Raw genomic sequence first — 26708 nt, 5'->3', positions numbered from 1 at the left:
AAAAAAAAAAAAAAAAAATCCTATAGTTTTCAGATTTATGAAAAAAAAAACTTTTCTTCTAAAATCGTTGTATTGGACAGTTGTAAAGACTCGTGGTAATGGAAGTTTGTGAAATGTTAGTTAATTGAAGTGGGGTAATTAGGTACATGTCTAATTAGAGGGAGATTTATTTAATTTTTATGAAGTAAAGAGAAAGTAGTAATTCACCAAACTTTTTTTTTTGTAGTTTAAACCGAGAAGAAGCAGAGACAAATTCGTAAATAATAAATGTCATAACATATACTCCAAATAGTATGAGTTGATGAAGGGAATATAGCAGTCATTATCACCAAAGAAACAAATAAAAAAAAAGAGGTCATTATATATAGATCTTCACAATTCACTGTACTTGATATGTTGTTTCATTGTTTGTAACTTTGTATAGGTCATTCATCATAAAAGTGGCCCAATTCTGTCTTATCTTATTACATGGTAAGTAATGTGTCTTTTAAAGCAAATTAAGAATTATCTAAAATTATATTTTGTGAAGCTCACACCTGCTGAACAACCTAACTTCCTATAGCTGTTGTCACCTGCCTCTCCCTCCACCCCCTATTTACGGCTTTACATTAACATTCCTAGGGGTAAAAATTCAAGAGTTTCAAATGTCCAGCAATCTTGGCATAACAATTTCCTCTAAAATGGATGTCCTGAACAATTAGCTTGCTCATAACTTCAATGCTTCTGTGTTTTCCTTGAAAGATTCTTTGGTTCCTCTCCAGCCATAAGTAATAGACACTCCCGACCATCACTATCTTGTAGATTTCAGCTTTTATATTTTTTCCTTTTGCATTTATGATTGCCCAGTTGAGCTCATGACCCCATCCCATTGGTGCTCTTTGAATCCCTAGACATTTTAGTAGTCTACTCCATAATTCAGCAGAGTAAGCATACTTGAAAAATAAGCGCTCTATGAATTCATCTTCACTATCACATAAAGGGCATATTAGATCCTGAACAATACCCCATTTTGACAATTTGTCCTTTGTGTACAACCTACCATGAGCTACCAATTATAGCACAAAAATTCATTTAGGACATCCATAGTTGTTGCACACCATTATCTTCCCAATTAACTTTCTGAAACTCTCCTCTCAACTTGTTATAAAACTTCTTGATTGAGAATTGTTGCATGTTCCTTATATCTTCATAGTTATACCCAACCGCTTCAAAGGTCCCTTGCCTTCATTAGCTTCATTACCACCCAAGAAACTTGTGTAGGATTAATATCCCATAAGAATTTATCTTTGACATAATACATGCGAACCCATTAGATCCACAATCTATTTTTCTTCTTGCATAGATTCCAGAAATGCTTACAGATTGCTGCCTTATTCCATATACAAATATCAATTATGTTAAGTTCTCCAGCTGATTTTGGCTTGCACATTTTTTCCCATGATATCAATGCTTTTTTGCTCAATTCATTACCACCAGTCCAAAGATATCTTTTACATAGAGTTTCTACCAAGTATAAAATCTTTTTAGGTAGAATAAAGATTTGGCACCAAAAGGTTTGAATAGAAAAGAGGATGCTTTTAATAAGCCGTAACCTTCCAGCATAAGAAAGAAATTTAGAGGTCCATGAAGTAATTTTCCCCAATATTCTATCAAGTAGAGGTTGACATTGTGCCACTGGCAACCTCTTTGTGCTAAGAGGAATCCCTAGGTATTTTACATGCAACTCACCTTTAGAAATCCCACATTATCCAGAATAGCTAGTTGTGCAACTTTTGGTACTCCTCCAAAGAATATAGAGCTCTTGGCTATGTTTAGAGAAAGTCTTGAAGCCTAAGAAAATTGGAGGAAGTACTCATACAATAGTTTTATTGAAATCAAATCACCTCTACAAAACAAGAGAAGATCATCAGCAAAGCCTAGCGGCACTATCTGCATCTTATCACATCTTGGGTGATAGTTGAAATATGGTATTTGACTTAGGCCCTTCAAAATTCTAGTCAAATATTCCATGGCTAAGATAAAGAGAAAAGGAGATAAAGGATCCCCTTGCCTTAGCCCCCTCCTTGCTTGAAATGGTTATGTTGGCTTGCCATTAAGAAGTATAGAGTAAGAGATACTTTGCACACACATCGTAATCCACCTCACAAAAGTACGAGGAAATGCCATACCACTCAAAATTTGTTCTAGGAACATCCATTCAAGGGAGTCATAAGCCTTTTGCATATTCAATTTCATCATACATCGTGGTGAAATACCTTTCCTCCCATAGCCTTTGACCAATTCATGACTAAGTATTATGTTGTGCGTAATAATCCTCCTTGGTATAAAAGCTGATTGGCAACTATCCACCAAGATTTCCATGACCATATGTAATCTCTTTGTTAAAATCTTAAAGATTATCTTATACAATGTGGTGCAACAGGATATAGGCCTATAATCCTTTATAGAAGCTGGATTTTTTTATCTTTGGGATAAGAGTTGTGAGCATGTAATTTTTACCCTACCAAAATATTCCTACAAAATTAATAAATAAATTATTCATATTTATTAGATTTTTATTAATTATTCGCAATTATTTGCATTTAGTTGCATTTCTCACGCATTTTTAGCATTTTCGAAATCATAGAAAACAACAAAAATATTTAAATCCTCATCATACAACATTATTGGATTTTTAATTGAATTTAGCATTTAATTACATGATTTCATCATATTATTAGAAGAAAATCACAAAAATGGTTTATTTTTGACATTTTTTAGTTTTAGTATCAAAATTAGTAACTTTTCCTTTTAATAATTGAAGATTAACTAATTATGTAAATAATATAAATAGATAGTTGGTTTAATTTTATAAATTAAGATAGCCTAGTACTTAATTAGAATTTTTAAGTTAATTAAATTTTTGGAATTAATAAAATTAATTAGGGGGTTTAAGTAATTTAATCGGACTGGGCCAGTGTAAAAACCAGCCAAATCCCCAAAATTGACCCAAAAACGCCCAAGCCCAATAACCCCAAACCGGTCCGCCCCATCACTAAACCAAACGACGCCGTTTAATTGTCAGGCGATCCTGGTCGTTGATCTTCACTAGATCTAACAGTCCGGAATTGGCCTGGCACTTAATATATAAGTGTCCAAACAGCCCTTCACCCCCTCATTTCGTCCCCCTCCCTCCCCTCCCCCTGCTCCCGCATCTCTCTTTCTCTAACCCTAGAGATGACCCGCCGTCTCTCCACACTCCACTCCAAACCCTAGCCGCCACCATTTTCCTCCACCTTAAACCACCACCAAACCCTAGCCGCCCTAAAAATCCTTCCCCTACGCCTCCGCCGGAAATCGCCTAAGGCGGCGGCAAAGACTAAAACCACCCTAAACTCACCCCATATCCTCCTCTCATCCTCCTAAACCTCATCTTACCAACCAAATCCCTAAAACCTCCACCAATAACCCTAGATCTGTCAAAACCCTACCTAGCCCGTCTAAAGATCCTCATGCCAAGAACTCCTTTCACGGGTCTCACATCCCAGATAGGGGTCTTGGCATGAGGGTTTTTTCTCCGACTAGATCTGTTTTTCAAAACCCTAAAATTCACCTAGCCGCCAAAAAATCCCCCTGCCAAGATCGCCCATCAAGGATCTCATATCTCAGATGAGAGTCTTGGCATGAGGGTTTTTTCATGGTTAGACTCATTTAATTTTGCTTTTTGCTATTTTTTCTATTATTTATGCATTTTTATTTATTTATGTTATTTTCGCATTTGTTTTTTATTATTTCTGTTATTTTTTTCGCATTTTTTATTCATTCTGTTATTTTTCGCTATTTCCGCATTCTATTTTTTTTTATTTCTGTATTTATTTTTTTAAATTATCATTGTTAGTTATACTCCGTTATAATTAATTAAATAATTAAACCAGACTTAATTAAAAAATATACAAAATTAGGACTTAAATATATTCTGTTAATTTTTACATCATTTGTTATTTCATTTGCATTAATTAATTAATTAAAACGGATTAATCAGTGTTAAGTTTATTTTTATTTATTTTTTTGTTTACTGTTGTGTTTTATTTCCTGTTATTTATTTTTAAATTAGTTGGGCCTGGCTGAATAGACAGGCCCATAGCTTTATTATTTTTATTATTATTTATTTATTTATTGTTAAAATTGGGCCTGGCTAAATAGACATGCCCATAACTTTGTTATTATTATTGGGTCTCGTTAAATAGATAGGCTCATAGCTTTGTTAAAAGTTTAAGAGCCCAAGCTCTTCAGGGCAAGAGTCACCTGACTCAGGCCCAGAACCAATCTAGTTTTGAGGTAATTCCAAGACCCTTAAGAGTCGAGTTTGGAAACCTAATTCTAAAATTAATTCAGAAAGTACTATAACTTTCTAGAACAGGGACAACTGTCCCAATGCTGAGTAGGAAAATAGGGATAAGATCCAAAAATATCTAGAATCTGGACACTTGTCCATTTTCTGAGATAAGGAAGGTACTAGAAATTGGACATCTGTCTATTTCTATTAAGAATATGCCATTTTCCCTAATTTATAGGAAATTCTGACAGATTCTTTGTACCTTAATTCTTATTCCTTTTCACCTCCTCACTCTATAAATACATTCTTCCCTTTTCATTAAAGAGGAGATAGATTTTGAGTGATATTATACACACAGAAATCTCTGCACTGCCTGAAAGAAATTTTTCTTTCATCCTTAAGAGAAAAATCTTCTTTTCCTTTATGAGAATCGGTCTTGATCTTTCAGAATCAAAAAATATCTTCCTATTTTTGAAATCTGGTTTCATTGCTGCTACTTTGCTTCAAAGTTTATTCAGAGACTTATTTTCTTACTATTTTCATTTCTCTTGCTGCTGTCAAGGTACCTCCTTAACAATAAAAATTTTCATTCTTTTTGCTATGAAGTTTCATTTACTATTTATAAAGTGTGTGATTGGTTTGAATGTGACTGGATATTTTAAGCTAAGTTATCACCTAAATGATGCTGGTAGAGTGATATATCATGTGTAAATTCATGAAGGATTAATTATCTAGGCAATTTAGGTGGTACTGTTAAAATGTTAGCAAATTATGAAATAAGTTTAAAGCTTTGTGTTCATGAGATCTGTATGCAGTAGTGAGAATAAGGAAAAAATAGTCCAAAAAAATTGTTTAAGTAATAACAAACAGATTTTTATCACTGTTCAATTAGTCAAAACAAGAAATGTAACAATTTTATTTTTTACATCTTCTTATGCTATAGATCCGCTTGATATTTTAGCCATTTACTACTCTATTTTTTTAGTGATTAAATATAATAACTCAAATTTATATGAAACTGGGCTGTTCACAAGATAATTAATGTAGTGGGCTTTGATACAGTTTCAGGCCCAAATCAATTGGATCCCTGAAACTGTATTTTAGATTTTAGTCTTTAAATTAAACAAACACATTGATTAAAGATAATCACTTTAAGATTTTCAAATATAAATGAGTTTTAAACTTGGGAAATTTAGCCAGGTTTAACTAGATTTCGATTTGTTTTATTCAAAGATGCTTTTACTTCTACTTTAAAGTATAAACAAAATATAGGTAAATTTTACATATGTCATTACCAATATTAAATTCAAACTTATTCAAATAAATATACATTGGACCAGAGTCATTCAGACTTATTACTAGGCCCAAGCCTCTGAATTAAATGTGTTTAGCTGATTAGATGCTTAATTGGGTCAGAGTCCAATTGAACTCAAACAGACCCAAATTCTTTTTCAATTAATTCAGTAGTATGGTCCAAACAATGGAGAATATAATCATGGGACATAGTCTATTTGGATTTAGTCCTTATCAGGCCCCAAACTTCTAAAAATTTGGGCATGATAGGCAGTTTGTAGATAAGCTGCCCTATTAGATACAAACAACTATGTAACATTAATGTTGAACCTTTACACCTAGATAGACGACATAGTGTTAGAAACGTAGGCATGACTTTAGGTACTCATAATTAAATTAATTATTATAATTATGTACACGCATGCGTGATGTCGTTGTGATACCAAAATAAACCAAGGTACATGTTCGCGTGACCATGGTCAAACACTCTTAGTAAATAAAACACCTTAATCAAATACTCGTAGAAATACTTTTAGGCGCGGATTTTAAATTACTATCGTGGTTGCGTACATGTTCGCGTGACGTGATCTCGATTTTCAAATAAAGCCAAGGTACGCGTTCACACGACTTTGGCTATTTTTCTTAAATAAACCAAATGTCGTAAATTATGTACACGTACTCGTGACATGATTTTTGACACACCAAACCAAACGGGTATACGTATGCGTAACTCGCATTAAGGTAATCCTTTAGATAAATCAAGTAATTAAAAGCGGTAAAGGTTAAATACACATAGGTCCTAAAATGAGTAATTAGATCAAATAAGCCAAGTATGAATCATTAAGTGACCGTGCTAGAACTACGGAATTCGGGAGTGCCTAATAACTTCTCCCGAGTTAACAGAATTTCTTACCGGGTCTTCTGGTTCGCAGACTTTTAACGGAGTCAAATTTTCTCGATTTGGGATTTTAAAAATAAACAGAGACTCGGAACACCGTAAATAAATAATTCCGAGTGACGACTCTGAAAATAAATAAATAATCTCATTTCGAATAATGTCACTTAAATTGGAAAAACTCCCCTATCCCCTATCGAAAAAAAGGAGTTGTGACAACTCTGGCTACTCTGCTGGGGATCGAACCCAGAATCTCTGGTTCAGGGTTCAAGAATTTGAGCTTGTTATTATGATTTTTACTTGGCTTTATTGATTATTGATATTACTGTATTTTGTGGGCCTAATGTGCTAATTATCCCTCATTTACCGCTTTAATATTATTTGAACTATATTAAACTGTCTTCTTACGCCTCCCTTTTGAGTCTTCTAAAAATATGGTGCACACGTACGCGCGGCCCACTTTTTTGTTAGAGGTCATACCAAATAGAACGAGGATGGATCAGCCACTAGGCCGGGTAGACTTTCGTGCTCTCGGTACATCGCTCCCACCTCGGCTCAAGCTGTCTGCTTGGGTAAGCCATGTCTAGAACACACCCCCAGGTTTAAACCTAGAATAACATAGCCTCATGCCAGATCTCTAGTAGGAACGTTTGTTTGTATCATGTGCATTTGACTTTGGGGACTCAACACAAGGGTTGAGTCTATCTAGGACAGGTGTACCCCAAATTAAAAGACCATCCTGATGTATCTTACGTGCTACTTGTGCATTTAGTTGTTTCGGCTTGCACGTTGACTGGCTTTCTAGAATATGGAAACAAAATCCAGAAAAACCAAGAGTGAGGTAGGACAGAAAATTCACCCGGTTCTGAAAACCCGGGTATTTGAAAATCCCTCGAAACTCTACCCCAAAAAAATGAGAAAAAGAAAATGTATTTCAAAAATGAGTCAATATCATATTTTTTCCGGTTATGTCAAAACTGACCGAACTACGCGGATCTGATTCTCATTAGATGTGAGATACGTAGGCAAACCTCATCGGTTCCGACTCCAATTTTTAAAATCCAAAAAAAAAATATTTTTCTTTAATTTCTCTTTAGAAGTCTTTCTTTAGAAAATTTAAAAAAAAAAGAAAAAAAAGGATTATAAACCCAAAAAATATTTTTCCTCTTTCCAAAGTCTTTCATATAAAAAACAAAATTAAAAAAAATCAATCAAAAATCAAAATCCAAAATATGGATTTCCTTCATTGTGAAGTATTTTTTCCAAAAATTAAAAAATAAATCAGAAACAAAAATCCAAAAAATATTCTTTTTCTTCTTTAAAAGTCTTTCTTTAAAGTCTCTTTTTTGAAAATTTAGAGGCAACATTCAAAATCCAAAAATATTTTTTTTCTTCTTGAAAAAAAAAAGACAAAACGAATGGAAATTCAACAAAAATATTTTCTTTATACTTTTGAAATTCCCAAAGTTCAAAACAAAAGAAAAAGAATTTTTAGAAGTCTTTCATTAAAAAAAAAAATCAATCAAAATCCAAAAAAAAAATATGTTTTTCCGTTCTTTAGAAATCTTTCTCCTAGATATTCAAAAAAAAAAAAGAAAACAATACAAATCAATATCCAAGAAATATTTTCTTGTTTCTTTAGAAGTTTTTCTTTCATACATTTCAAAAACAAATCTAAATAAAATAAAAAAGAGCCAAAATTATTTTCTTTCTTCTTTTAATGCCTTTCTTCTAAAAATTCAAAAAAAAAAAAAAGAAAAGAAGAAGAGTTAGCTTATTTACCCTATTCTCAATCTTCCCGAACTACGCGAGATCTGATTCATGCGGCGTCATGATACGTAGGCAATCCATGTAGGATTCGATCATAACCCTAAAAGAAAATAATTAAGAAAGCAAAAGAGAGAGAGAGAGAGACAATAAAGCTGGGATGAAACACGCAGTCGTTGCAAAACATCTTAGCAAAACGTTTAACTGTTTAGGTGCATTGCATCCCCAATATGCGATTCCCTATGTGTTAAATGTCTCAAACTAACTGGTTTGTTGTGTGTGCTTTAAAAGAACATGTTCTATTTTTAGGTGGTTGGTTTTATGGTGGTAATCTGGCTTCACACCCTTATTTCATGAGATCTAAAGGAAGTATCGCCATGGCCTCAGAGAGTCACCTACCTATCGTTGAGCCCGAAGAGAGCCCTGCATCAGTTATCCCACAGCTTGAGTCAGCAACTGCTGAGGAAAATAGGCGGTTAAGATACCGCATGTTAGAAATGTGGGATGCATGGTCCAATGGCAGGGAGCCACCCGGTATTATCCTTGGTTTCCCCGAGTTAATCCCAAGGACGGGAGGAACTACCAATGTCCCTATCTCATTAGCCAACCCATTCATGCCATTTGGGTTCCCCACCATGTCAACAAACTTCACTGGAATGCCTTCTGAAGTTCGCCCCCAGGCACCATCTTCAGGAATACAATCTACCGTGTTCACAGCACCACCAACTTCTAGTATGGCACAACCAACACTGCCTCGACAAACCTTCGAACCATCAACTTTTACTTTCCAAGCTCCCCAATTCCAATTGGACACCGCTCGGGTTACCCCAAATTTCTATCCTCAGCACCCACAATTTGAATCTCCCGTAGAACAGGAGAGAGTCTTGAGGAATCCTGAACAAGAGGAGATAGTACGAAAAATAAAAAGCATTGAGCAAAGCCTCAAGAATATACAAGGCCTGAGTGGTCAAAAGAGCGTGTCATATGCTGATCTGTGCATGTTCCCTTACGTGCATTTACCTGTGGGCTTTAAGACGCCAAATTTTGAAAGGTATGACGGGCATGGAGACCCGATTGCTTACTTAAAGCGATATTGTAACCAGCTGAGGGGCGCTAGTGGAAAAGATGAGCTGTTAATGGCCTACTTCGGAGAGAGCCTCACCGGAATCGCTTCTGAATGGTATATAGACCAATATATCTCCCATTGGCACATATGGGATGACCTGGCCCGAGATTTTATGAGGCAATTCCAATACAACGTGGACATAGCTCCGGATAAAAATTCTTTATCTAACTTCAAAAAGAAAGCCTCGGAAAGCTTTCGAGAATACGCTATCAAATGGCGTGAACAAGCTGCTAGGGTAAAACCCCCGATGGATGATACCGAGATGGTCAGTGTCTTCTTACAGGCCTAAGAGGCCGATTATTTACAAAACATGATGTCTGCCATGGGCAAACCGTTCGCGAAGGCCATTAAAATTGGAGAAATGGTAGAAAACGGCCTAAAAACAGGCCGTATCTTAAGTCAATCAGCTCTAAAAGCCACTTCCCAAGCCATTCAGAGCGACTCGGGAAGTTTAGCAAGCCGGAAGAAAAAAGAAGAGGGAGCCATGATGGCTTCAAGCTTAAGAAACTCTCGGGGACCCCGGGATTATTCTGGTCCACCTTCTAGGGCCCCACAATATTATTACCCCCACCAGGATGCAGCCTATGTTATGACCCCTCATCCTTATGCAGTAATGAACGCTCAACCGTATACCTGGCCACAATAACATTACAATCAGAATAGAGATCCACCTCCAAGAAACAACCCTCCTCACCAAGCTCCGTATAATCCCCGTCCACCACAGAATATTTACCAATATAACACCTATCCCCGTGAACCACCCAGAAAAACTGACTTCACCCCTATTGGTGAGTCGTACTCCAGCCTCTTTCCGAAATTAGTCCAAATAGGCTTGCTGCAGCCTGTACCACCGAACACACAAAACCTAGAATCTCCATCATACAGGCCAGGTACCAGGTGCGCTTATCACTCCGGGGCAGAAGGGCATGACACTGAAGAATGTTGGACCTTTAAGAGAGCAGTCGAGAACTTGATCGAACAGAAAAGGGTAGTGCTAAGGGATGAGGAAGTCCCCAATGTAACCAACAACTCGTTACTAGCCTAGAACAACGGGCCGGTCATCGGGATGGTCTGTGAAGACAAAAAATTCGACCCCGCATTAAAAGCGATTATTGCCATTTCTAATTCGAAAAAGAAACCTAAAGCAGTGGCAAAATAGGTTAGGAATGAGAAAAAGATGAATTCCACTCCCCAAAATGAAGAAAAGGACGGGGAAGCAAAGACAGGGACACCACCTGCCAAAGAGGCCATTCTCTACGTCCCAAGAGCCCCAGAAAGGGACAGCTCATGTTAAGCCCTCCCAAGAGATTGGAGCAGAGGAAAACCACACCAAATCTGCCAAAAATGTATGTACCAAAAGGGACTTACGTGGCATGGAGGCCAGTCATTCCACCTAGGCTGGATGAGCCTTTGATCATCAGTCGCATGCCACAAAATCCTATAAAAGACACTGCTACCATCCCTTGGAACTACAATCAGACAATTATCATATAAAAAGGGAAGGAAGTTAAGGGGGAAGTGAATGAAACAAACCAATCTGTGAAGTATCATAACCCAGAAGAATTGAACAAAACCAAGCAGAAGCGTTTCCCCCTCAAAAAGCCTGTAACTGCTGAAGAAGCGGAGGAATTCTTCCGAAAGATGAAAACCTCGGAGTATGCTGTAATTGATAAAGTGAGAAAAGCCCCTTCCTAGGTTTCACTCTTGTCTTTACTGATGAGCTCAAACGAACACCAAAAAGTGCTTCTAAAGACGCTGAATGAGGCGTATGTTCCAATTGAGACCACGGTTGAACAGTTAGAAAGAATGGCAGAGTGATTTTTTGAGGTCAACCGAATCTCCTTCAGCCGAAACGACTTGCCTCCCGAAGGAGCCGCCCACAACAAGGCCCTTCACTTGATTGTCAAGTGTGAGGGATATATGTGAAAAGAATCATGTTGGATGGCAGGTCCGGAGTCGATATTTGCCCTCTATCAACATTGCAGAGGATGGAAATTGGGACTGAAAGGATCAAACCAAACAATGTTTGCGTGCGTGCTTTCGATGGTTTCAAGAGGGACACGATAGGGGAGATTGACTTAATCCTAACCATTGGCCCCGTAGATTTTGAAGCAACATTCCAAGTTCTGGACATGGACAGTTCCTATAACTTTCTGTTAGGAAGACCATGGATCCATGCAGCCGGAGCCGTGCCCTCTACTCTCCATCAAATGGTCAAGTTCGAACAGGAGAACCAAGAAATAGTGGTCCATGGAGAAGATGAACAGTCAATCTACAGGGACCTGTCAGTCCCATGTCTTGAGGAAAGATAGGGAAGCGAGCACATCGTTTATCAAGCCTTTGAAATTGTGCTCGCCGACCAGTGTGAGGAAGGAACCCCATGTTCTTAACCTTGTTTATCAAGCGCATCAATCATGGTTCCCAGCAAAATGATCAAACATGGATACAAGCACGGGAAAGGGCTCGGGGTATCCTTGTAGGGCATCACAAAACCCGTTACCTTGCCTGCCAACAAGAAATTCTCCAGCATAGGTTTCCAGACTACCGATGCCGACGAAAAATAGGCTGATAAATGTAAGAAAGATGGGTGGGTTTTGCCTCAGCCAATCCCGCACCTCGCCAGATCATTTGTTAAGCCAAGATATATAGAAGAGGAAGAAGAGGCCTTTACGGCCGATGAAATTGAGGATATCTGTGAAGCAATGAGGCAAATGCTCTACGAAGTCCACATGGTCCAACCGGGTGAAGGCTCGAGCACTGCTGAGGTGCAATACATGGGACCCAATGCTAAATTGCAAAACTGGAAAGCTACTCCATTCCCAGTTAGGCGGAAATCCCGGTAGTTCAGTCTTGCCATCTTTTCTACATTCCGAGTTATTTCATGGTGTAACTCGAATATTTTTAGTTTTGTTGTCTTTTACATTCCAATGTAAACCCTGCTATCTTCAAATTCAATGAAATGAAATAAATATTTCATCATCTATGGATCTTTTTCTATCATTCCTTCTGATTTTGTTATTTTTCTTATCTTTTCAGTCCTAATAATGCGGACTTAAGTAATATGACATGCTTGCGGACTTCATGCCCAGATCTTAAAATGTTGTCTTTCTGTGAAATAATGAATTAAGAGCTCGAATATGATGAAGATGAGGCTTTTAGGGAAATAAACCGAGAATTGCAACAATTTGAGAATAAGCCTAAGCCAAACTTAAATGAAACCGAGCCAATTGATTTGGGCAATTCAGAAGAGGTCAGGGAGACCATGATAAGCATTCACGCCGAGTAAAAAACTAGAGATGCATTGATCCAACTCTTGTTTGAATTTAAAGATGTGTTTGCATGGTCCTACGATGATATGCCAGGACTAAATGTCGATCTAGTGGTACACAAATTGCCAACTTATCCCGGTTGTCCACCTATCCAAAAAAGCAAAGAAAATTCAAAATAGACATCAGCGACAAGATTAAAGAAGAAGTTGCCAAACAATTAAAAGCCGGTGTGATCCGAGTGGTCCGATACACCACATGGTTGGCCAATGTAGTCCCAGTACCAAAGAAGTACAGGAAGATTCGAGTATGTGTTGACTACAGGGATTTGAACAAAGCGAGTCCCAAGGACAACTTTCCGTTACCAAACATCCACATCCTTGTCGACAATTATGCCAAACATGAGGTACAGTCTTTTGTGGATTGTTATACCGGGTAACATCAAGTCCTAATGGATGAAGAAGATGCGGAAAAGATAGCTTTCACCACACCATGGGGAGCCTACTATTATAGGGTCATGCCATTCGGCTTGAAAAACGTCGGGGCAACTTACATGAGAGCTATAACTGCCATCTTCCATGACATGATGCACCAAGAAATTGAGGTGTACGTTGATGACGTAATCATTAAATCCAAAACACAAGAGGGCCATGTTCGAGATTTGAGAAAGTTCTTTGAGCGTCTACGCAAGTATGACTTGAAATTGAACCCTGCTAAATGTGCATTTGGGGTTCCATCTGGGAAACTCTTAGGGTTTATTGTCAGTCGAAGGGGTATTGAGTTAGATCCAACAAAGATAAAATATATTCGAGATCTGCCACCTCTGAAAACCAAGAAAGAGGTCATGAGCTTGCTGGGAAGATTGAATTACATCAACCGGTTCATCGCACAGCTTACGACCACATATGAGCCCATATTTAAGTTGCTAAAGAAAGATGCGACGATTAAATGGACACATGAATGCCAAGAAGCTTTTGACAAGATCAAAGAATATTTGTCAAATCCGTCGGTGCTGGTCCTGCCTGAGCCTGGAAGACCTTTGTTCCTGTACCTAACGGTCTTGGAGAATTCTTTTGGCTGTGTCCTCGGGCAACATGATGCGATCGGAAAGAAAGAGCAAGCCATCTACTATCTGAGCAAGAAATTTACTGGTTATAAAGCCAAATACACTTTGTTGGAAAAAACTTGTTGTGCCTTAACTTGGGTCGCTCAAAAGCTTAGACATTATTTGTTGGCCTATACCACATATCTCATAACCAGATTAGACCCTCTAAAATACATATTCCAAAAACCGATGCCCACGGGAAGGCTAGCAAAGTGGCAAATCCTGCTCACAGAGTTCGACATTGTCTATGTCACCCGCACGGCCATGAAAGCCCAAGCCTTGGCCGATCATTTGGTTGAGAACCCAGTTGATGATGAATACCAACCCTTAAGTACTTATTTCCCGGATGAGGAAGTAAACTTAGTTGAGGTAATCCCAGAAGACATTAAGACTTGGAAAATGTTTTTTGATGGAGCTGTAAATACGAAGGGTGTTGGGATTGGGGCAATTTTGATTTCGCCCACGGGACAGCAATATCCGGCCACCGCCCGTCTTCGGTTCTTCTGTACAAACAACACTGCTGAATATGAAGCTTGCATAATGGGCATGAACATGGCAATTGATATGGATGTAGAGGTATTATTAATCATGGGAGACTCCGATTTGATCATTCGGCAAACATAAGGCGAATGGGAAACTCGAGATATCAAGCTTATCCCAAATAGACAGCATGTGGAAGATCTTAGCAAACGATTCAAATCTGTTAAATTCAGGTATATTCCTCGATTCCAAAATGAGTTAGCTGACGCATTAGCTACTTTAGGTGCAATGCTGCCATATTCGGGCAATGTCCGTACTGACCCGTTGGAGATTCAAATTCGAGAAAGACATGGTTATTGCAATACGGTTGAAGTAGAACCCGATGTCCAGCCGTGGTATCATGATATTAAAAGGTTCTTGAAAACAAAAGAATACCCGGAGCAGGCCAGTAGAGACCAAAAGAGAACCATCAGAAGGCTCGCCAACAGTTTCTTCTTAAGTGGAGAAGTGTTGTATAAGAGAACTCCAGATTTGAATCTGTTAAGGTGTGTGGACGCCAAAGAAGTTGAAAAGATCATGAATGAAGTGCATTCAGGAGGATGCGGGCCCCACATGAACGGATACGTCCTGGAAAAGAAAATCCTACGGGGCAGGTTATTACTGGATGACCATGGAAAAAGATTGCTTCAGTTTTGTCCGAAAGTGCTATCAGTGTCAGATACACAGTGACCTGATTCATGCACCGCCTTCAGAGTTGCATCCTATGTCAGCACCTTGGTCGTTTGTTGCTTGGGGTATGGATGTCATTGGACCGATCAAGCCGAAAGCCTCAAATGGGCACAGATTCATCTTAGTTGCCATCGATTACTTCACAAAATGGGTCGAAGCGGTCACTTTTAAAGCCGTCACCAAGAAAGCAGTAGTGGACTTCGTACATTCCAACATTATCTGTCGTTTTGGTATTCCAAAAACTATCATTACTGACAACGCTGCAAATCTGAACAGTCACCTGATGAGGGAGGTATGCAAACAGTTTAAAATTATGCATCGCAATTCTACCCCTTATCGGCCAAAAGCCAATGGCGGCGTTGAAGCGGCAAACAAAAACATCAAGAAGATCCTCAGGAAAATGATACAAAGTTCTAGGCAATGGCATGAGAAGCTGCCTTTCACATTATTGGGATATCGCACATCAGTCGGGGCTATGCCTTACTTATTGGTTTATGGCACTGAAGCCGTAATACATGCGGAAGTTGAAATTCCCTCTCTTTGAATCATTGTTGAAGCAGAGATCGAGGATGATGAATGGGTCAAAACTCGGCTGGAACAGTTAACTATGATTAATGAAAAGTGGATGGCCGCAGTTTGTCACTAGCAGTTGTACCAAAAAAGAATGCCTCGCGCTTACAACAAGAAAGTGCGGCCTAGAAACTTCGAAGTTGGGCAACTCGTTCTAAGACGTATTCTCCCGCATCATGAAGAAGCAAAAGGAAAGTTTGCTTTCAAATTGGAAAGGTCCGTACATTATAAGAAAACTGCTGCCAAAAAGGGGCATTGTACTTAGGAGACATCGAAGGAAATGACCTCGAAACGGCTGTCAATGCGGATGCGGTCAAAAGGTATTATGTTTAACCCCTTTCGCGGCCTTAATACTCTCCGATTGGGATGACAAAGGCTTTCATTCGCGCTACCCAAACACTATCAACTTTTTGTAAACCCTTTGATCCGGTTGTTCTTCTTTGATCACCCTCCTTGGAACCTAAAAGTTCAAAAAAAAATGTTTCCTTGAACTACGTTCGACTTGATTCCGAAAGGATATGTAGGCAGCCTCACTGTAGGGTTCAGTCACACCAAAATAAAAATCCAAATTTCCCCGAAGATGAAACTGGGGCAGAATTTATAATGGTTTGGCGACGCTTTCGCCTGAAAGGTTCCAAGGTTGTAATTCAATTCAAATTCTTTCTACCCAAATCATGTTCAAGTACTTTCGATCAATCGACAAAGATGTACAAAATTGGAGAATACAGTGACTTGGATTTGATGCGACCAAATGAGAGAAATAAAATGAGAGAGTCTTATCGGTGAAAATCCACACGGGCACCGTAAGGCGATGGTAAGAAGAGGAATTGAAAATGAGAGAGTCTCGTTAGTGAAAACTCGTAAAGAGCACTACAAGACGATGGTGAGAAGAGAAATGAGAGAGGTTAGCTAGTGAAAACCCGCAAAGGGCACCACTGATCGAAAAAGAGGATAATTGGTCACTGACATGGACACAGTCCCAGGCAAGGTTTCTCAAATCTTGAGGTATAAGCTATGATGGATTTCTGAGAGTTGGACGGTTCACACAGATCAGGGAATCCAGTCCAAGAGGCATGTCATGTTCATTGAAGTCCGCATACACTCCAGATAAGTCTTTGTTTCTTTTCCCCGAAAGGGATACCTCTTGTCTAAATTCATTCTACCATTCCGTCGTTTGTTTTTATTTCAATCCCTTTCGGTCTAATTCTATTCTAAATTAAGACAAAGAAAGGATGGCAAGACTAATTTACAAAGTTTTCATTTGATACAAGCTAGTACACAAAAGCGCCCAGTCTCGGTATGTGCATTGAGTCGACCTCGACTGGGCATAATGGTTGATACTTTGAAGTCAAGAATTCCTGAAAGCAAAGGGATCAAAGTTAAAATGCCGCAAAGAAAAAAAGAAATTTAAACAAGGTTAAGTCCCGCGTGATTAACCGTCCTGGTAAAGTTTTGGAAAAGTCAAGATCTCCAGGGTTAGAAATTAAAGCAATCCCCAGTAAGTAAGCAAGCGGTTGAGATCTTCTTCAAAAGGACAGGCCGAGATCAAGTGACCAAAATAATCAAGGCCACAAAACCAACCATCATTTCAAACTGACAAATTGTTCTTTGTTGAAGAAAACAGGAAACAGGTGCAACCCGAAAGCAACCTTGCAAAAGCAGGGGCAGCCAAAAGGGAAACCGCGTAAGGGCTGGAAACAGCTTTGCAACAACAACTTCAAAAGGGAAGTCTCCTCCAAAATTCTTTCCCGCATTCACTCACTCTCTCAAAAATAAAGGAAGAAAAAGAAGAAATAATGTTGAAAATAATTCAAAACTACGGTCTCTGATCCCCAGCTGCGTCTTTTCCAACATAGGGTCTCCACTCCCTAGTTAATGCCAGCATAACCTGATGACTTTCCAACATAGGGTTCCACTCCATAGTTGATGCCATCATAACCTGATGAATTTCCAACATAGGATCTCCACTCCCTAATTGATGCCAGCATAATCTGATGAATTTCCAACATAGGGTCTCCACTCCCTAGTTGATGCCAGCATAACCTGATGACTTTCCAACATAGGGTTCCACTCCCTAGTTGATGCCAGCATAACCTGATGAATTTTCAACATAGGGTCTCCACTCCCTAGTTGATGCAAGCATAACCTGATGAATTTCTAACATAGGGTCTCCACTCCCTAGTTGATGCCAGCATAACCTGATGATTTTCCAATATAGGGTCTCCACTCCCTAGTTGATGCCAGCATAACCTGATGAATTTCCAACATAGGGTCTCTACTCCTTAGTTGATGCCAGCATAACTTGATGATTTTCCAACATAGGGTCTCCATTCCCTATTTGATACCAGCAATCCAGCATAACCTGATGCCAGCATAACCCGATACCAACATAGGGTCTCCACTCCCTAGTTGATGCCAATATAGGGTCTCCACTCCCTAGTTGATGCCAGCATAACCTGATGCTAACATAGGGCCTCCACTCCCTAGTTGATGATTTTCCAACATAGGGTCTCCATTCCCTAGTTGATGCCAGCATAACCTGATGCCAACATAGGGTCTCCACTCCCTAGTTGATGATTTTTCAACGTAGGGTCTCCACTCCCTAGTTGATGCCAGCATAACCTGATGCTAATATAAGGTCTCCACTCCCTAGTTGATGCCAGCATAACCTGATTCCAGCATAGGGACTCCACTCCCTAGTTGATGATTTTCCAACATAGGGTCTCCACTCCCTAGTTGATGGCAGCATAACCTGATGCCAATATAGGGTCTCCACTCCCTAGTTGATGCCAGCATAACCTGATGCCAACATAGGGTCCACACTCCCTAGTTGATGCCAATATAGGGTCTCCACTTCCTAGTTGATGCCAGCATAACCTGATGCCAACATAGGGTCTCCACTCCCTAGTTGATGCCAATATAAGGTCTCCACTCCCTAGTTGATGCCAGCATAACCCGATGCCAACATAGGGTCTCCACTCCCTAGTTGATGCCAATATAGGGTCTCCACTCCCTAGTTGATGCCAATATAGGGTCTCCACTCCCTAGTTGATGCCAATATAGGGTCTCCACTCCCTAGTTGATGCCAACATAGGGTCTCCACTCCCTAGTTGATGATTTTCTAATATAGGGTCTCCACTCCTTAGTTGATGATTTTCCAACATAGGGTCTCAACTCCCTAGTTGATTTTATTTTATACAAAAGGTCACCACTCCCTAGTCCCTTTTTTCCTCCGGGTACATCATTCCCGCTTTTTTTTATTGCTTTCAATAAATAAGTAGTTTAGAATTTTGTTACAATAACTCATAAAATTTTCCTAGTGCAAACTGGGACAGAAAAAATTCGTTCGTTTGTTTTGTTTTGGTATCTGAGCAGGTTTTACCTCGAGGCACATGGTTCGGGATGATCAAAAGAATGAGTCTCAATCCAGAATAAAGAAAAGAAAAAAGAAGTGAATCCAAAATACAGAAACAGATGAAAGATGTAAATTGCTCAAGACATGGCTGAAGTCACGAGCACTGCATTTCCCGTTTTTATCAGAAGAAGCTGTAGAAGAATGAACTAACACCTGCAGCTAGCAAGCATCAAGGTTCAAATCAAAAAGTCTGCATGAAGAACCATTCAAGACTCAAGATCAAGCTTCAGAAGACATATAGATAGGAATCTTGTAACTCATAGCTGATAGGGTTCTTTAGTTCCTTTAGATTTTGATTTTGATGTAATAATAGGACCACAGACCGGAGCCTCGACGAAACCTCACTCGACTCCTCAACTCGTCATTCCATCACTCTCCTTGAACTACACGCGACTTGATTCCCTTATAACCTGGGATATGTAAGTTATCCAAAACTAGGACTCAGTTGCACCTTTTCCTTTTATTTTATTCCTCTTTTGAATAACGATATGGTAAAATATTAGTCACACATGTGATGACTCGCCATGTCATCATGCCACATAAGCGCCATTTGGCATATATTAATGCCATGTGGAAGCTTACATAGGAGGAATTCTTGCATTTGTGAGAAGATTCTAGAGAAGTATGGACATTTCCTTTGGAAGATCCTAGATGTTTATGGATTTGCTAGGAAAGTCCTTGGAATCTTCTAGGCTTGTAGAGAATTCTAGAGAAAGCCCTTATCTTGTAAGTATTAAGGACTTGTGTGACAATTAATATTTACACACTAGCCCCTAAGAGACTAGTATATAAAGGAGGCCATTCATTTGTAATTCATCAAGCAAACAATTCAAGTTTTCTTTAATACAAAGCTTCCTTTAACAATTCTCTTGTGTTCTTTCTACCATTCTCTTAGCGATCTTGAGTGTAGTAAGGCTGACTTGGCATAGCAAGAACATGAGTAAATTGTCAAGTGCCGCACGTGTACTTAGTTAACGACTAAGGACGTGACAATGTGGTATCAGAGCAAAGGTTGCGACTAAGGGAATGGCGAACGACGGAGAAATTAACGCTGCCAACACCCAAGCCAATGTCATCCAGGATGCTGCTGGCAAGAGCGGCCGTAACAAAAAGAGAAATGCCACCAACAAGGGCCATGAGGTGCCACCCGAGGTTGTGTCAAACGAAGGGCTTACATCCCAAGAACAATCTGCCACTGAGGCGAGCGAGGATGAAGTGGAGGTCCTGCCTGAGGACATCTCGCTCGGTAAAGAGTGGGTGATGAAGATGAACGCGGGGATGGATGCCGCGGAGATCTTTGACCAACGCTTGGGGAAGGTGGAAGGCACCCTTAGCGTTCTTGAGTGGCACACTCTTGAAGAGATTGAGAGCATCCGAAATGACTTGGAGGGATGTACACAGACCGAGATGGAACTAAGGCAAACTATCACTACTGCCTTAGAGTGCAGACTCATGGAGGATTTGAGTATTATCGATGCTATGAAGGCAAAGATAGAGTCACTTGAGGAGCATGTTAGTGTTGGCGTGACCGGGGCAGCTAGCAATGTTGTGGTTTCGAGGGAGGCCAAGATCGAGGCTCCCAAACCCCCGGTGTTCAAAGGTGTTCGTGATGCGCAAGAAGTGGAAAACTTCCTTTGGCACTTGGAGAACTACTTCAAGCACGGCAAAGTGAAGGATGACGAGGCCATGATCAACACTGCGGTGTTGTACCTCTCAGAGACTGCCATGCTATGGTGGAGAAGGAAGATGGCCGACGTAGATAAAGGTATATGTACTATTAGCACGTAGGATCAGTTCAAAGCCGAGTTCAAGCGACAGTTCTTTCCAAACAATGTCTTGTACGAGGCAAGGCGCAAACTTAGGGAGTTGAAGCAAACAGGGAGCATACGTGTCTATGTCAAGGAGTTCACTACCCTTATGCTTCAAATCCCTAACCTGACCAATGATGACTTGTTGTTCCACTTCATGGATGGGTTGCAAAATTGGGCTAAGTAGGAGTTACAACGCCGGCAAGTCGCAAATATAGACCAAGCCATAGTGGAGGCCGAATTATTGATGGATTTCAGGCATGACAAGCACGACAAAGGGAAAGTCAAAGAATCAAAGTTTAACAATGTCAAAGGTGGGGGAGACCATGGCAAAGGCAAGGAGATACAACAACAATACTACAAGACTCAAGATTCCAAAAAGCTGAGTGGCCGTCAGGGCTACGCCGAGAAGAAGGGATGTTACATATGCGGAGGGCCGCACAGCTTCAGGAATTGTCCCGACCTAAAGAGCCTTAGCGCCATGGTCCGTGAACAGAAGGAGCAGCCGCAAGGAAAGAGTTCGAAAATCGCACAGTTAGGTATGATCGAATTATGCGGTGCTGTCACAAAGCAATCTATCCAACCTACCGAGAATGGAAACCAATACGTGGATCTCACCATCAACAACAAGCATGCTCGTGCAATGGTGGATACTGGAGCAACTCATAATTTCGTGACTGAGGCTGCCGCAAAAAGACTAGAATTGAAGCTTGCTCCAACCAACTCCCGCGTCAAGACCATGAATGCCGAGGTACAAAATGCTCGTGGGGGTAGCTAATGGAGTTGGTGTCAAATTGGGAACTTGGAAAGGTATGACAAACTTTACCGTAACCGCTATGGATATATTTGACATCATATTGAGACAAGAGTTCTTTAGACATTGTCATACTTTGATCGATCCCTACCTCCAACATCTCTTAGTTATGGAGCGAGAAGGAGCTTGCATGGTACCTACAATGTCTATGCCACACGGACAGAGCCAAGCACAACTCTCAGCTATGCAGTTTGTCAAGGGGATCAAGAAGGGGGAGCCGACGTTCGTGGCAACCATCGCAAGTCTGGAGGAAGACAAGAGTTTTCAAGAGACACTACCACCTTGCATAGAGAAATTGCTTGAGGAAAACAAAGATGTCATGCCCGAGGAGTTGCCTAAGCACTTGTCGCCTAGGCAAGAGGTGGATCACAAGATTGAGTTGGAGCCAGGGGCTAAGCCACCCGCATTTGCCCCATATCGTATGGCACCACCCGAGCTAGAGGAGCTTAGGAAACAATTGAAAGAGCTGCTAGATACTGGTCACATTCGCCCATCAAAGGCACCTTTCGGCGCACCAGTATTGTTCAAGAAGAAGAAGGATAGATCACTACGATTGTGCATAGACTACCGAGCACTTAATAAGGTCACGGTGAAGAATAAGTACCCGATCCCGCTCATTGCTGACTTATTCGACAGACTTGGGCAAGCCAAGTATTTTACCAAGGTGGATCTTCGCAAGGGCTACTACCAGGTTCACATTGCAGAGGGGGATGAGTCAAAGACAACATGTGTGACGAGATATGGAGACTTTGAGTGGTTGGTGATGCCTTTCGGCTTAACCAATGCACCTGCCACATTTTGCACCCTTATGAATAAGATTTTCCATCCCTACCTTGATCAGTTCATGGTAGTCTACCTAGACGACATAATCATCTACAGCAAAACCTTGGAAGAGCACATGAAGCACTTAAGGAAGGTTTTCCAAGTCTTGCGGGAGAACGGGCTATACATCAAGAGAGAGAAATGTGAGTTTGCACAATCAAAGGTGCACTTCTTAGGCCATGTTATTAGCAATGGCGAGCTACACATGGACAAGGCTAATGTACGTGCTATCCAGGAGTGGGAGGCACCTATAAAGGTAACTGAGTTAAGATCCTTCCTTGGCCTTGTTAACTACTATCGTCGGTTCATCTGTGGCTACTCAGCAAAGGCCGTACCATTGACTGAGTTGCTAAAGAAGAACAAGCCATGGGTTTGGACGGAGCATTGTCAAATGGCATTTGAAGACCTCAAGGCAGTTGTAACAGAGGAGCCAGTCTTGGCATTACCTGACTTTGCCAAGACATTTGAGGTACATACAAATGCTTCAGATTTTGCCATTGGGGGTGTTTCGATGCAGGATAAGCATCCCATAGTATTTGAGAGTCGCAAGTTAAATAAGACGGAGCGGCGTTACACAATACAAGAGAAAGAGATGACTGCTATTGTGCATTGCCTTCGTACATGGCGACATTATTTGCTTGGGTCGAGGTTCGTGGTCAAGACAGATAATGTAGCTACTAGCTACTTTCAGACGCAGAAGAAGCTCACCCCAAAACAGGCTCGGTGGCAGGATTTGTTGGCCGAATTTGATTATGTGCTGGAGTATAAGCCGGGCAAAGGTAACGTTGTAGCCGATGCCTTGAGCCGAAAAGCCGAGCTTGTTGTAATCACTTCAACAAGATAGGACATTCGTGAGGCTATAAAAGAAGGCATGCAACATGATCCAGCAGCCAAACAACTTATCGAGTTAGCCAACCAGGGCAATACGAGACATTTTTGGGTCGAAGACGGCCTACTACTTACCACAGGTCGGCGGGTCTAAGTGCCTAAGTTTGGAGACATTAGACGGCGGATTATAAGGGAGAGTCATGACACAATGTGGGTTGTTCATCCAGGCCAATGTCGCACTAGGGCCTTGGTTGAGTCAGTATACTATTGGCCACGCATGCGAGATAACATAGAGTGTTATGTGCAGACTTATCTTATCTGTCAACAGGACAAAGTTGAGCAACAAAAACCCGGAGGACTTTTGGAGCCACTACCAGTTACAGAGCATCCATGGGAGAGCGTGACTATGGACTTTATCACTTGCCTACCGAAGTCTTACGGTTATGGTACTATTATGGTGGTCGTGGATAGATTTTCCAAATATGCCACCTTCATGTCCGCCATACCAGGTTGCACTGCCAAGGAAGCCGCCAAGCTATTCTTTAAGAATGTGGTAAAGTATTGGGGCTTACCAAGGCATATTATCAGTGATCGAGACCCCCGTTTTACTGGGAACTTTTGAAGAGAATTATTCGACATACTTGGCACAGAACTGCACTTTTCCACTAGTTTCCACCCACAGACAGATGGACAAACGGAACGGGTCAATGCCTTACTAGAATGCTACTTGAGGCATTATGTAAGCGCACATCAGAAAGATTGGTCAAGGCTCCTAGACATCGCTCAATTCTCTTATAACTTGCAGCGGAGTGAGTCCACGGGGCGGACACCATTTGAGCTAGCCATAGGCCAACAACCACAAACTCCACATTTATTACCAGTCGCGTTCGAGGGAAAGAGTTTGGGGGCTTATCATATGGCCAAAGAATGGGAGGAGCAGCTTGACACTCTAAATCCTACTTGGATAAGGCAGCTAAGAAGATGAAGAAGTTTGCAGATCGTAAGCGGCGTCCCACAGACTATAGAGTTGGGGACATGGTCATGGTGAAGTTTAATCCAAGACAGTTTAAGGCACTACGGGGCATGCATCAGAATCTGATTTGCAAGTATGAGGGGCCATTTAAGATAGTCGCCAAGGTAGGCAAGATCTCATACAAGCTTGGCATGCCATCATATCTTAAGATCTACCCTGTCTTCCATGCCAGCATGCTTAAGCCATATCATGAAGACAAGGATGATCCAAGTAGGGGCCAATAAAGTCGAGTGCCTATTACTATCACCGCCTCGCACGATCGGGAGATTGAGGCTATTATTGATTACCAGGCCAGGCGAAAATAAGGGCAAAAAGCCACCGCAATGTTCCTCGTCCATTGGAAGGGGCAATCACCGGAGGAGGCCACATGGGAACGTTATGAAGATTTATGGCAATTCAAAGATAAGATCCGAGAGTTTATGTAGCAACATTGCGCCGCGGTCGTCGCAACATTAGGTGGGGGAGAGTGTGATGACTCGCCATGTCATCATGCCACATAAGCGCCATTTGGCATATATTAATGCCATGTGAAAGCTTACATAGGAGGAATGCTTGCATTTGTGAGAAGATTCTAGAGAAGTATGGACATTTCCTTTGGAAGATCCTAGATGTTTATGAATTTGCTAGGAAAGTCCTTGGAATCTTCTAGGCTTGTAGAGAATTTTAAAGAGAGCCCTTATCTTGTAAATATTAAGGACTTGTGTAACAATTAATATTTACACACTAGCCCCTAAGATACTAGTATATAAAGGAGGCCATTCATTTGTAATTCATCAAGCAAACAATTCAAGTTCTCTCTAATACAAAGCTTCCTTTAACAATTCTCTTGTGTTCTTTCTACCATTCTCTTAGCGATCTTGAGTGTAGTAAGGCTGACTTGGCATAGCAAGAACGTGAGCAAATTGTCAAGTGCCGCACGTGTACTTAGTTAACGACTAAGGACGTGACACACATCTCACTTTGTCTTTGCCTGAAAACTCTTCATATTTTCAAGCAAAGAGGGGCAGTTGTGAGCACCTAAATTTTGACTATATTTGGGATTTTTCAACACTTTTTAGTTGTAAATAAATTTAAGTTTAATCTACATATTTTAACCTTTATTTCACTTATTTTAGTAGGTTTATTTGATAAAATTGAAATCATACAAAAAGAGTCATATTTTTATATATTAGTTGTGTTTTATTTGCAAAAAAGAAAAGAAAATTTACAAAAAATATATGTTTCTTCTAATTTGGTAAGACTAATAATTTTATAATTTTTCTTAGTAGTTTTTTATATTTTATCTAGTCTAAAATATTAGTGTAGTAATTTAAATTTTAGATTATCTTAAAAAAAATAGATAAAATAAAAAAAAGGATCCAATGGAAAATTGTAACATGGCAAAAGATTCTCTCTTATCATCGTCTAATAACTAATTCACGTGCATTTTCCTACAAATGACACCTACCACACACAGACACACACGAAAAAGGAGGGGGATAAATTTGAAGGGAATAGGGTTAGATAGAGAGAGAAAAAACGGGAAAAGGGGCTGGGATTACCTTCTCTAAGAAACTGGAACAACAGTGAGAGGGGAACGGCGAGAATTTGGAGTCCAAACAGAGGGGGAAAAAACGAAAACAAAAGAGGGGCTCACCCACCTCCAGCAACAAGCAGTCGACTCACCCCACCTCCTTTCACCTCACGGCTGCCAGCAGCCACCGGAAACCGGCCGAGGTCAGTGTCGAGACTTTCTGGTTGAGATCCCGTGCGCGGCCCTGTCCGTTTTGAGTGTTAAGGTTGTCAATCGGTCAAGGACCAGATTCATTTCAAAGGTCCATTTCCCACCTTTTATTTCTTGTATTTAATGGGTCATAACTAATCTTGTTTTACATGTGTTTATGTGGTAATATAATTGTTATGGTGCATTTGTGAGTTAATATTCAGTAGTTTGATTCTTTAAATCTGATTTCCTTTGGCCTAAACTAGTTTTTTTTTCATATTCTGTTATTGTTGATAAAATACAATGAAAAATGTAAAACAAAAGAAGTCGACTGGTGATTGGTTTGATTAATTGAAATCTAATGTAGCTCATTTTACTTTTATTTGTATTTTCGATTATATAGATTCGCTAGTAGTATGTTATAGGCCGCCAACATCCGGGTAGGCAATTTTTAGGATTTCGATGTTCGCGTGATATAATTACGGGTTCCAAAATTAAGACCAAAAGTATGCGTTCGCGCAACTTTGGGCGAAACAATCTTAATAATAATAAAATGTTATCAATTGTGTACACGTTTGCATGACACGAGTACGATTTAAAAATGAATATTCATAGAAAATGCTTTAGGCGCGACTTAATCTATCATCGTGATTGTGTATACGTTCGCGTGACATAATTACGATTTTCAAAATAAATCAAGGTACGCGTTCGCGCGACTTTGGCCAAGCTTTCTTAAACAA

The 26708-nt window shown here is 40.2% G+C and overlaps 1 long non-coding RNA gene across 1 annotated transcript; it reads right to left on the bottom strand.

Annotated features, from left to right (window-relative positions):
• Nucleotides 1-341: 341 nt before the first annotated feature.
• On the bottom strand, nucleotides 342-26304 carry LOC138906453 (uncharacterized). Its single transcript, XR_011413852.1, has 2 exons — nucleotides 25808-26304; nucleotides 342-1830 (listed from the first exon to the last, which is right to left on the bottom strand). It is a non-coding gene; the product is annotated as an uncharacterized lncRNA (long non-coding RNA).
• Nucleotides 26305-26708: the final 404 nt, after the last annotated feature.

The sequence above is a fragment of the Nicotiana tomentosiformis genome, chromosome 2 (assembly GCF_000390325.3).
Source record: "Nicotiana tomentosiformis chromosome 2, ASM39032v3, whole genome shotgun sequence".
Taxonomy (NCBI): domain Eukaryota; kingdom Viridiplantae; phylum Streptophyta; class Magnoliopsida; order Solanales; family Solanaceae; genus Nicotiana; species Nicotiana tomentosiformis.
The sequence above is the reverse complement of the archived record's forward strand: the minus strand, read 5'-3'. Positions and strand labels throughout refer to the sequence as shown.